The 12,741-nt window shown below is 42.0% G+C and overlaps 1 protein-coding gene across 4 annotated transcripts in view; it reads left to right on the forward strand.

Moving 5' to 3' along the window:
- Nucleotides 1–6,642: 6,642 nt before the first annotated feature.
- The window catches only part of LOC147032620 (uncharacterized), a 29,113-nt gene continuing 23,014 nt past the window's right edge, over nt 6,643–12,741 (forward strand). For 2 of the 4 annotated variants that reach the window (XR_015055255.1, XM_085870387.1), the window contains exon 1: nt 6,643–7,000. The gene's annotated coding sequence lies outside the window, so the exon portion shown is untranslated. Of the gene's footprint in view, nt 7,001–7,400; nt 7,718–12,741 lie in introns of those variants that run through there. The other 2 variants (XR_015055256.1, XM_085870388.1) reach the window with 2 other exon arrangements.

The raw sequence follows: 12,741 nt of genomic DNA on the forward strand, positions 1-12,741 counted from the left end.
CTCCATTTCTGGGCTGATTACATCCAGATTTCTTCCATTGGATCAGCATGACCACAATTAGTGCGCAGGGTGTTTTTATCTTTGCTGGTGGTCTTGGGGGGGGGGGGGATGCAAATTCTCCATGTAAATGTGTGTCGTGTAGCGCCACTTCAGGTGGGAGAGGGTATTACAAGTCCCCAGTACAGTACAGTACACCTGTCCACACGTTTTCCAATGCAATGATGTGTTTTGAATTATAAGCATGAGGTTTTTTTTTTTTCCGGAGCGATTGAGACAGCTGTCAATTATCTAGACACTGCATAAATAAAGGTGTGTGTCAGAAGAATATGTTGCATGCTTGGAACAAGATATCCCATTGGTTGGGTACTTTGCTGGTGTATAAAAATGCACAAGCTCTTCCATTGTCCTGACACATTAACTTCCCCCTTTGCGTATGTGTTATATAGATTGCATCCTTCACGCTATGATAATAAATGTCAGTGTGTGTCCGTCAGTCCATCCATCTGTCCGTCTCCTCCATGACTTCAAAACCATGATACCTAGTGACCCCAAACTTTGCAAGCATACAAAGGAAACTCCAGGTGGTGCAGGAATGAAAACTGGGTGTTTGGGTTAATTTAAACACCCCTTTTGAAGATAATTTAGGGGGTGCTCATCATGAAAAAATCTAAATAAACCTTATCAAGATGGTGGCATGTCATCTTGTTCAGCCCTTTTTCAGCTCGTGGGAATCTGAAGCCAGCATTTTCATTGGCCTGCTCAACAATTCCTTGACTTGGAGCAGGCTGCAAAAGTTTCTTAAAGGTAAAGTTTTCATTTTTCACTTTCCTCACTCATTAATTATCGATTGCCTGATCATCATACCTACGAATCGCTGGATACATCGCAATGCTTATAAATGCCCGGAGAAGCCAGCATTCGTGGCTTTATTTAATTTCCGCACATTCCATAATTTGTGGAATCTCTTAATCTGAACCGAATTTCAAAATTTAACTTCTTTATTGACTTCAGCGGTATTTCCGATGACTAAAAAGTGTTCATTTGTTCAATTCACACTTTGCTTGGCATTCCAGGTGTCAATGAGTGCATGGTGTTGATATAACCGAGCGGCGAACGCTAATTGCTTGCTAAGCCAGCCATTCCCAATCAAATGTTTTTGTGGAGTGCTTGCCTGAGTGCTTAAGCCACTTGGCGAGCGCTCTGCAACATTCACACTGTCACTGAATATATTGATCAACTTCAACAAATTTCAGGGCCTGCTCGCATGTGTTCGGCCGTGTGGTTCCTCGTGCGGTGAGTTGGTCTGTGAATCACTCGCTGAAAATGTGCATTTTTATATTATACCACATTTCCCCTTTTTGTACGATCTCCTTTCATTATATGACTCGTCACTTTGGCATAGATAAATGCATATAAAAAAAATTAAACGTTTCGTTTTTAAAAGTTTCTTCAACTGTTTGGCTTGAGTGGTTAAGGGAATTGGCGAGCGCTCTTTAAGCTTCGATGGCGATATGGTGGCTCGGTTCTCTGTGGGGACATTTCCGGAGAAAGGAAGGCAAAATAAATAAGATGATTACAATGAGTAAAAAATGTTTATAGTTGTTACAGAGCAAAAAATTTCCACATCATAGCAGGATAGCTGAGAGGTATGCATGCTCCCTCTCAGCAGTCTAACCTGGGTTTGAGTCCCAACCCAGCTATAAACTGTCATCCTGGTGTTTCACAGGCAGGGTGATTCATCAATGTGTGTCATCCCTCGGATGGACGTTAAACTGTTTGTCACATCTGCCAGAATCCCTCGACCTCATCTGTCTCCCCTCTCCCTCTCTCACTCCCCTGCCGCTCTCACCCCTATCCCTCCTCTCCCTCTCTCTCCCACCCCTCTCTCTCTCTCGTAATGCTCCACAAAAGTTCATATCAAGGGGTACCAATTTTTTAAACAAATTAATCACACACATGCACATTATCTTATGTGTTTTCGTTTTCAAGGTACACAAAAATCTTGATGTACTGACGGGTTTTAACCTATATATGTTGGGAACCCCTTTATATGAACGTTTCTAGAGCATTACTTGGTTCCTCCGAAGACACAAGGGTAGTACATACAGCACACACACGAGATTTTAAAAATGTGTCTTATTTTCCATTGTCTGGCATTCTCTACAAGCCATGCAATGTCCTTTCTTTTCTATTGTTTGGCATTTTCTACAAGCTAAGTAATGTCCTTTATTTTCTATTGTTTAGCATTTTCTACAAGCTATGCAATGTCCTTTCTTTTCTATTGTTTGGCATCTTCTACAAGCTAAGTAATGTCCTTTATTTTCTATTGTTTGGCATTTTCTACAAGATATGTAATGTCCTTTCTTTTCTATTGTTTGGCATTTTCTACAAGATATGTAATGTCCTTTTTTCTATTGTTTGGCATTTTCCACAAGCTATGTAATGTCGTTTCTTTTGAATTGTTTGGCATCTGCTATAAGCTATGTAATGTCCCTTCTTTTCTATTGTTTGAAATTTTCTACAAGCTATGCAATGTCCTTTCTTTTCTATTGTTTGGCATCTTCTACAAGCTATGTAATGTCCTTTTTTCTATTGTTTGGCATTTTCTACAAGATATGTAATGTCCTTTCTTTTCTATTGTTTGGCATTTTCTACAAGCTATGTAATGTCCTTTTTTCTATTGTTTGGCATCTTCTACAAGCTATGTAATGTCCTTTTTTCTATTGTTTGGCATTTTCTACAAGATATGTAATGTCCTTTCTTTTCTATTGTTTGGCATTTTCTACAAGCTATGTAATGTCCTTTTTTCTGTTGTTTGGCATCTTCTACAAGCTATGTAATGTCCTTTTTTTTTCTATTGTTTCGCATTTTCTACAAGCGATGTAATGTCCTTTCTTTTCTATTGTTTGAAATTTTCTAAAAGCTATGTAATGTCCTTTCTTTTCTATTGTTTGGCATTTTCCACAAGCTATGTAATGTCGTTTCTTTTGAATTGTTTGGCATCTGCTATAAGCTATGTAATGTCCTTTCTTTTCTATTGTTTGGCATTTTCTACAAGCTATGTAATGTCCTTTTTTTTCTTTTGTTTGGCATCTTCTACAAGCTATGTAATCTCCTTTCTTTTCTATTGTTTCGCATTTTCTACAAGCTATGTAATGTCCTTTCTTTTATATTGTTTGAAATTTTCTACAAGCTATATTATGTCACTTCTTTTCTATTGTTTGGCATTTTCCACAAGCTATGTAATGTCATTTCTTTTGTATTGTTTGGCATCTGCGATAAGCTATGTAATGTCCCTTCTTTTCTATTGTTTGACATTTTCGACAAGCTATGTAATGTCCCTTCTTTTCTATTGTTTGGCATTTTCCACAAGCTATGTAATGTCATTTCTTTTGTATTGTTTGGCATCTGCTATAAGCTATGCAATGTCCCTTCTTTTCTATTGTTTGGCATTTTCTACAAGCTCTGTAATGTCCTTTTTTTCTATTGTTTGGAATTTTCTTCAAGCCATGCAATGTCCTTTATTTTCTATTGTTTGGCATTTTCTACAAGCTATGTAATGTCCCTTCTTTTCTATTGTTTGAAATTTTCTACAAGCTATGTAATGTCCCTTCTTTTATATTGTTTGGCATTTTCCACAAGCTATGTAATGTCCCTTCTTTTCTATTGTTTGGCATCTGCTATAAGCTATGCAATGTCCCTTCTTCTCTATTGTTTACCACATGTTACAGAACATATAAAGGGGCCTTTTCTATGCCCCGAGCATTTCCCCCAAGAATGGAACGGTTTCTCTGTATTACATCGGGTATTCCATGTTCCAGCCAGTTTTCTTCGACAATTGGAGAACCTGAAAAACCGATATTTTTTCCAAACTCCACTTTTACGGTGCCCCTAATTTTTGCTATTTCCCTAATTATTTGGCTGTGGGTAATTTCAAAGTCTCAACAAGTGCCTCTCTATCCACATTCAAAGTTTCACGAACTTTCATCCAACAGTTCATATGTTATGAGACCTCGTGTTTGACTTTTTTCCAACCAGTTAAAATTTTTCTCTATCCAAGTTTTTGGGGTTCGCCCCATGAGCAAAAACTAGCAAAAAAGCAAAAACTACGGCACTTAGGTGGAATTTGTTTCAAAAGCCATTAAACGTATTGTCTGATGTATATTCCAAGTTTCAGCTCAGTTCAATGTATAGTCTTTGACATATGAGCGCTAATACATTATGGACGGACGGACGGACACCAACGTGATTGTTGAGGGTTTTCATTAAAAACTCAAGAATGTGGAAATGGATGTTGCTGAAATTTGGAACTTGTTACCTTGACGTATAAAGGATTTGCTTCTGAAATTTGGAACTTGTTACCTCGACGTACAAAGGATTTGCTTCTGAAATTTGGAAGTTGTTACCTCGACGTACAAAGGATTTGCTTCTGAAATTTGGAACTTGTTACCTCGACGTACAAAGGATTTGCTTCTGAAATTTGCTGCTGATTTCGTCAAATCTTGAGGCCGAGAAACGAATTTTCAGTCCCTGTGTTAAAGTTGCGGACAGAGAAACCGTCGTGTGTGTGTGCGTGTGTGCGTGTGTGTGTGTGTGTGTGTGTGTGTGTGTGTGTGTGTGTGTGTGTGTGTGTGTGTGTGTGTGTGTGTGTGTGTGTTTTGCGCTACTCCTACAGTTCTGGGCTGTTTACATCCAGACTTGCTACATATGATCAGCATGACACCAATTAGTGTATGGTGTGTTGTTATATATTTGCCAGTATTCTTGGGGAGGGAGGGGGTCGATGTAAATTCTCTATGTAAATGTGTATGGTGTAGCGCTGCCTCCAGGTGGGAGAGGGCATTACAAGTGTTCAGCATTTTCTACAATGCAGTGCAATTAGTGTTCCTGTTCCCCACATTTTCCAGTGCAATTAGTGTTCCTGTTCCCCACATTTTCCAGTGCAATGAGGTGTTTTCAATTCTTCGCAGAAGGTATTTTATGTTTTTTTATTTATATTCGGGAGCGATTGAGGCAGCTGTCAGTTACCTATACACCACCCAAATAAATGTACGCGTCAGAAGTACGTGTTGCAACTGTTACATGCTTGTAACAAGATCGTCCATAAGGCAAGGCGGGTACTCTGCCGGTGTATTTATAATGCACAAGCTCTTCCGTTATTCTGACCCATTAATTTCCCCCCTTTGTGTACGTATTATATAGATTGCATCCTTCGTGCTAATTCTGGGTTTGTTTGCATGATTATACCATGAAATGCGTTCATAATCTCAGATCTTCCTTAAAACGTAATGGCCGTGATGACGTTGGAAGCCCGATCTGACATCACAAGTCTCTCCGTAGTTTGTCGCCACTTCTGCAAATATTTTTTAGCCATCCCATTGAGTCAGTGGCAGTCGGTGAATCGATCAAATCAGATCTAAGAAAGAAAATTTTTCAAAAACCCACTTGTCCATTATCTTGAACATTAGTTTTAATCCAAGCAAGTCCCACATTCTCACTTACTCTCCTCAAAAAATAATCGAGCAAATCCACTGATCTATGGGGATGAAAGATCATGATCTTTGATAAAGAACCAGAATAAGTAATGACCCCTCCTGGTCCAAACAGGCTGGTGAGACCATGTGCAGAATATCAGAATTTTGTGCCGGCCAAAATCCTCCTTTGATTCTGCAGAATTTCTCACAGTAACATATAAAGTATTTGTTCAAAGCACAGTGGACTATTGTTCTGGTTTTGTGGGCTGGCGCACCTGCAAGCCACCTCTCGCTCCTGATCCTGGAAGGCCGTGGAGGCCAAGGCTTTGTGAAGAGTTGCTCACCGAGAGGAAATTACACGGGGCCCACTACTTTCTTACCACCGACTGGTTGGTCCCCTAGCTCTTGTCAGCCATTTGTCCCCCTCCATCTCTACCTGGGTGAACACCATCCAGCAACCTCCTTCGTGTCAACTTCTCAAAGTCCATGCTTCTTGTTCACCTGCATTTTTTTGCCTCCCTTTCCCCCTTTGTAGCATCACCTTCCTTTGTCTCATAATGTCCATCTTTCCCCTTCCTCAGGATTGTAGCTCTCTGCCACAGCCTGCAATCATTTTCATTGTTTACTTCTCTCAAACCACTTTTTGTAGCCCACTTTATCCTACTTTTTTTTCCTTTCATGTCCGACTGTTTGCTTATTCCATTGTGTTGGTCAAAATCCGTCCATCCTGTCATTTTACTCCACCATGAGCCTCGACTTTGCATTTTGAAAACATTTTTGTCCCACCGTGCGTTCACTGTAATTCATCATTCCATCCCAGACGGTCAAATGGATCCGATTGCAAACTGGTGTCGGTTCTCTTTTGATACAGAGGGAGTTGAAGATGGTTCGTTAAAGTGTTCATAAGTTCCACCATACGATTTTTTTTTTTGCCGCCGGAAGGAAACGGCCGGTGTGCAGCGAAAAGTCCCCATTATTTATTATTTCATTTTATTTTATCATCATTATTATTTTTCCTATTTCGTTGTAACCCTGAGTTCGAGTACGTGGCGTTTATAGAGCCTCGTAGCTCTGACCACGCAAATAACCACAGAGAAGAAGAAGACGAAGGAGGAGAAGGAGAAGAAGAATAAGACTAAGCAGAAGGAGAAGAAGAAGTAGAATACGAAGGAGAAGAAGAAGACGACGTTAAAAGCGGCGGACGCCATGACAGGGCGGTTTTGAGAGTCGAGGGTGCATCATCTGCTTTTACCGTTGTTCTGTATCCTGTTTAGCTTGTATTATTGTCGATTCTTAGCACGCATATACATTTAGTGTATACATTACCTTGTCAAAGGAAGTTTGATATGGTTAGGTTTACCACGCCAATAAACACAAGGAGGAAGAAGAAGACGTTGATAAACAGTTGCTGAGGCTCGAGGTGGGGGGGGGGGGGTCACGTGCTTCACTCTGAACCAAGGACTCCACTTTTCCCCGATGACGCTTGCTGCGACCAAAGACCGCGTTCAAGGTTTCATTGAATCCAGGTCAGTTTGTGTTGGTATTACTCGTTAAACTGCTATTACTCAGGTTAATATAAACCATTTACCATCTCGTCGGCCTGGTTTATGAATGTCGTCAGGAAGGGGAATACGAGAGACGCCCCAAGGCAGGGTCTTGGGTCCAGTCTTGTTCCTCATGTTCATCAATGGTCTTTCTGATTCCCAGGAAAATCCTGTTTGAGCTTATATATTCACATTGGTCTTCTTCCTTTCCCGCCCTCAAGAGGGGGTAAGGCAGTCTCATCGTTCTCCCCCAAACCTGCCCGTCAGTCAATAGTGGATCCATTGGAGGGGGGGGGGTGGTTCTTGTATCCATTAAATTAAATAATTCTCGGATCCAGATCCAGATTCAGATCTTCACCAAAATCGAATCAATAGGCCTTATTCAGGTGACATCACCGGTCACGTGACTGTGGCAGCTCCGCCATATTGAGTGGCAAGAAAGTATTACCGCGTCCATAACAACCGATAGTCTCCACTTCAACTACACCGTTATTTCCAAGCAAGCGATTGTTTTTCTGCAAATGCGTAAGAGTCGTTGTGCCCCGGGATGTACTCGGCGATATACTAAAGGCTCTGGAGGGAAGTTTTACCGCTTTCCCGCCGAAGTAGACCGACGAAATCTTTGGATATCGGTTCTGAGAAGAGAAAAATGGCGACCTGGCGAACGTGACTGGTTGTGAGGCCTTCATTTTGTCTCCGGTATGTAACTAATTTCTGATACGTTATTTCAGTAGTTGATATCAAATAGCTGGTGGTTACAAAATATTGTCTGATCTGTATCATTAAAATGCATGATATCCCTTGTTTTATTGACAGAATGAGATAGGCCAGATCGCCTTTCTAACAGCCGTCTAACGCGCACAGTTCTGAGTTGTTTCACCACAGAAAGTCACATCGATATGTATAATCCATAAAAAAAAACTAGCACTTGGAAATACTCACAGCAGCGTGGCATTACACCGGATGTTTGTCATGGAAAAAAAATTCATGTATCTGTCAGGAAACTGACGAACGAAGATTTTCTACAAACAACATTTGGACAAGAGCTTCACTTAAAATTAACTTGTGGCAGCAGTCAGGTTAAAAAAAAGTGACGCTGGTTTCTGAACAAAACAAGCAACAACGAATGTACAATAATAGTGAAATGAAAGGAAACAGGCTGACTAACCTTTACCTCACGATAATACAGTTGTTGTCAGCTTTCGTCGAGATTATGTCACTAACAAACCCGGCGACGTAATACGAGTAAGCGTCCATACTCGTGAAGGCTTTCAGGCTGGCTTGAGTGTGAGGACTCGGCGTTTCAACGAGGTAAACATCGATGTCAGGGAAAACGATTTGAGGCCAAAATTTCCTTTCTGTTGTCCGTTTATCCTTTGAAACAATATAAGGATCTATATATTAATACAGAAGGACCAATTTTGTGCTCCTCCGAGCGGCCACCTCACGTTTTTCTCGGTCCTGTGACCTGGACTGAAAGAGACTTCGTACCTGTAAGAGTGCATCGCATATAGTGGCAATAGTCAAACTTCAACTCTGAAGCAGAATAAACACTTTTCGTTTTACATTCGTTTACATGGCGACGTGTGACGTCACCGCTGAGAGACGTCATGACATCATCGGTCATTCGGTGACGTCATTACGTCTGTCGTCGACAGACCGTCACCGCTGAGAGGCGTAATTCCACTCCTCGAAAATAGCGTCTGCAATGTAAAACCCTCTTCTGCACATGCTGACTACCTCAGAATGTGAATTTCACACAAAAAAATGTAACAAGAAACATTCTATCTTCTATATTTTAATACTGAAGGACCAAGTTTGTGCTCCTCCTCGCGGTCGCGTCACGTTTTTCTCGGTACTGTGACCTGGACTGAAAGAAACTTCGTACCTGTAAGAGTGCATCGCACATAGTGGCAATAATCAACTTTCAACTCTGAAGCAGAATAAACACTTTTCGTTGAGATGGGGGCGAAGAGTGAAGAGGCGGGGGAGAGGGATGAAGAGACGGGGGGGCAAGGTAAGCAAATTTTTGGGTGGGATAAGCAAATTGAAAGCGGGAGACGGGGGGGGGGAATAGGGCGGAGGATGAGTGGGCTTGGGGGTGAATTAGGCAGGGTTGAGTGTGAGGGGGTGGACAGAGGGGTGGGGGCGAGTGGGGCAGGGAATCAAGAGACGGGGGGGGAGAGTGAAGAGGCAGGGGCGGGGCCGGGGTAATTCAATTTTTGGGCGGGGGTAAGCAAATTGAAGGCAGGGGGGAATGGGGCAGGGGCGGGGGATGAGTCGGCGGGGACAAGCACACCCTGTCCAGTCCATGTCCCTCGAGTGTGTGTGAGCTGGTGAGGGTGGTTGAATGAACGGAGTCCGTCTGTGACGGGGTTTCGGCTAGTCTTCACTAAGACCACACAGCTTCAGTTTTTCGCAGTACCTCTTCTTAGAAATGTCATCTAATCCATGGAAATAGCCCAGAAGTTCGCGTGACACTTGCATGGTCGCCATGATTTTTTGCCACTCAATATGGCGGAGCCTTACCTTACGCTGTGACGTCACTTGCTTTGTGCATACGGTCAATTCTTCCTCGTCACACACCAAACCTGTCCACCAAGTTTCGTCCGAATCTGTCCACAACTTTTTGAGATATTGTGCTATACGTACATTACTATATCGTTTTTGGGCCTATCTCTCAATGGTGAAGAATCACTTATAAAATTCGAGAAGTCATAAACCGGATCCGGATGTTCACCAAAATCTAATCGGTTCGTCCTTGTCTCGCATCGAACCTCTCCACAAAATTTCATCCGGATCCGTCCACAACTTTTTGAGATATCCTGCACACAGACAAACAAACAGACAAATGAAATTGCTCGTTGAGCAAGGAATTGTCGGAATAACCATGTCATATCTCCATGATCTCTGAAAAAACAAAAACCTGGAAATCAATTTGTTCTTATAAGTCGATAGTGCTCCTGTTTAATGAGTCATAGCACTTTGTTTGGTCATGATCATAACTTGGAAGTCAATGGGACTTGAAATGGCGTTTTTATCGCAATTTGAAAGTTTTGACCCGACCCCCCCCCTGGCATTCAACCCCCGACCGCTAAGAAGGGTGTGGGTGTGACACCCCAATGAGACATATGGTTGGATGCAGTATTGGAAGATGCACATTTTGGATTTGGTTTTAAGTCGATACGACCATTTTAGCAGACGTTATTGCGAAAATAAGAATTTCGGTTTTTTGGTGACCTTGACCTTGACCTTTGACCAAGATTCCCCAAAACCGACAAGTGTCTAAGTTGGACCATGGCCGACGTCTGTACCCAGTTTGGTCATGATCGCTGAAATGCTGTGGCTGCTTCAGGGTAAACAGACAAACAGATAGACAGACAGACACAGAATGGGGTGAAAACATAACGTCTTTCACCTTCGGTGGTGGAGGCAATTATGGCTCCGAAGAGAAAGGAAACATTTTCGGGATCGTGTCCCAAAGCAAAGCGCACTACAATCCTGCACTATTTCATCCGGTGATTCAAAGTTTCAGCGGGTACATCGTCCATTATTATAATAAATGATCTGATGATCCGCAATGGCGAGTTTAGGTTTTGTGCTCGGGGTCATTTCACCACATTTTGTGCTTGTCCATTCGATATTTTCATCGATTTGTCTTGGAAACATTTCGTGCATTTACATTGTTGTAAAGATCCGTCGCAAATGTTCCAAAATCTTCATCTTTTCTTTAGAATCAGTGACAGGCTTGAGGCCTTTTTCATAAGATAACTCGATATTCCCAAATTTCCCTGAGGAAAGTAAATTTATGGTCAGACACTGTTAGCTTTGGATAGATTAACTAGTTATTCCTCGACGATTACATTGACTTGAATAAGTCTTGGTGGTATATTTCACAATATGAAAACATGTTAACCTTAAGTGAACCCCCCCCCCCCAAACAAGCTCAAATGAGCTAAGATCCTTGTCCTCTTAATGACGTCATAAAAATGAATATGACGTCATTGTGATGTATCAGCTTTGCGATAAATTATCTGTGCTAATGCCCGGCTTGATTCCCGCAAACAAAATTCAAACAGCTTGCCTAGTTTCGGAGATAATGGTATAGGCGATCTCCATTAGCAGCGATATTATGACGTCAACTTTTTTTCTAGGAAGAATTTCCAGAATCGGAGATGGTTACCGCCTGTGCGTGGGCTTTCTGCATATACATGGCAAGTTTCACGAATATCCGATGAAAACTCTGGGTTGTGAAACAAGAAATGTCAAAAAATAGGAATGACATCATAAAAAATTGATATGACGTCACAGTGATGTATCATATGTGCGGTAATTCATCTCTGCTCATGCCCCGTTCGATTCCCGCAAACAGAATTCAAAAGCTTGCGTAGTTTCGGAGATAACTTTTTAGGCGATTTCCATTCGCGGAGATATTATGACGTCAACTTTTTTTTTCTAGGAGGAATTTTCAAAATCGGAGATGGTTACTGTCTGCGCAGGGTATTTTACATATATATGCCAAGTTTCAGGAAGTTTCGATGAAAACTGTAGGCTGTGAAACAAAAAAGTCCACAAGAAGAAGATGAAGAACAACAACGTGAGTAAAACTTAGAGATCCTCCACGAGGATCTAAAAATTCTGGATCCACCCCTGTGTCCGTTGCCGCAATCAAGTTGATCAATGCAATCCATCCATCTGTCCCTCAGTCGTCCTCTCCTTGATTACACCCTTCAGATCCACTGCTCCATCTCACCAAGGTTCAGGTACACCCTGTCCATCCGCTGTTCATGACCACACGACCTCATGAGCCTCATACCCATATCACGCAGAACAATTTGCAATTTGTTTCAGGATGCCGGTGATAACTTGCCTACTTTTCACAAAAGACGTCATGGGATATTAAACATCTACAAGGTAATTTTAACGGACGGGACACCCACTGGACATTAATCCGAGGGGTGGCGATGCAGAGATGTGAGAAATAAATGGATAGGTAAGAGTTGGGTTGGGAATCGAACCTACGTAACACAGCTGAGAGGTAAGCTCTGTTTGGCATCAGCAGCCATTGATGGCAGGTGGAGCTATTTATCAAGACATTGCACATCTTCTTGTGACTTGCAAAATCGAAGATTTTTCAAGTATTTTGGTTCATCGATTTTGTTGTTCTGTCTGTTGGATTCGCTATATATGAGATATCCCTTATTGTCGGGTTTTCTGTGTGTGTGTGTGTGTGTGTGTGTGTGTGTGTGTGTGTGCGTGTGTGCGTGTGTGCGTGCGTGTGTGCGTGCGTGCGTGCGTGCGTGCGTGCGTGCGTGCGTGCGTGCGTGCGCGCGTGAACGCGAGGCTCCACAGCACGAACCAGCGAACCGATTTCGATGAAACTGCCAACAGGTGGAATATATACTGGGAAGGTGCACGTTTGAATTTCGTTGCCTAGCAACCACCCATTGCTGTGCAGCGACCGAAAAACCGCGTACAGTATTTTCAAGTTTTGAATGTAGAGAAACGAGACTTCGGAATTAAACACTTCGAGATATTTTGAAAATTTTACTCAAGCCGATTTTTGATTGAGGTTTTATTTTTCAAATGGTTGTCCTTCAAAAATCGGGTGTCTATTTACCGTCATTTAAGGTGTGTATAGAGTGTTTGTAAGGAACGACACCGTCATTCCACCTTCGATCTCTCCTCGATCCAAACGTTATTCACCAAAGTGAAAAGGATCC

The sequence above is a fragment of the Eptatretus burgeri genome, chromosome 2, assembly GCF_056783735.1.
Source record: "Eptatretus burgeri isolate ZD-2024b chromosome 2, Ebu_testis_v1, whole genome shotgun sequence".
In the NCBI taxonomy this organism is placed as follows: domain Eukaryota; kingdom Metazoa; phylum Chordata; class Myxini; order Myxiniformes; family Myxinidae; genus Eptatretus; species Eptatretus burgeri.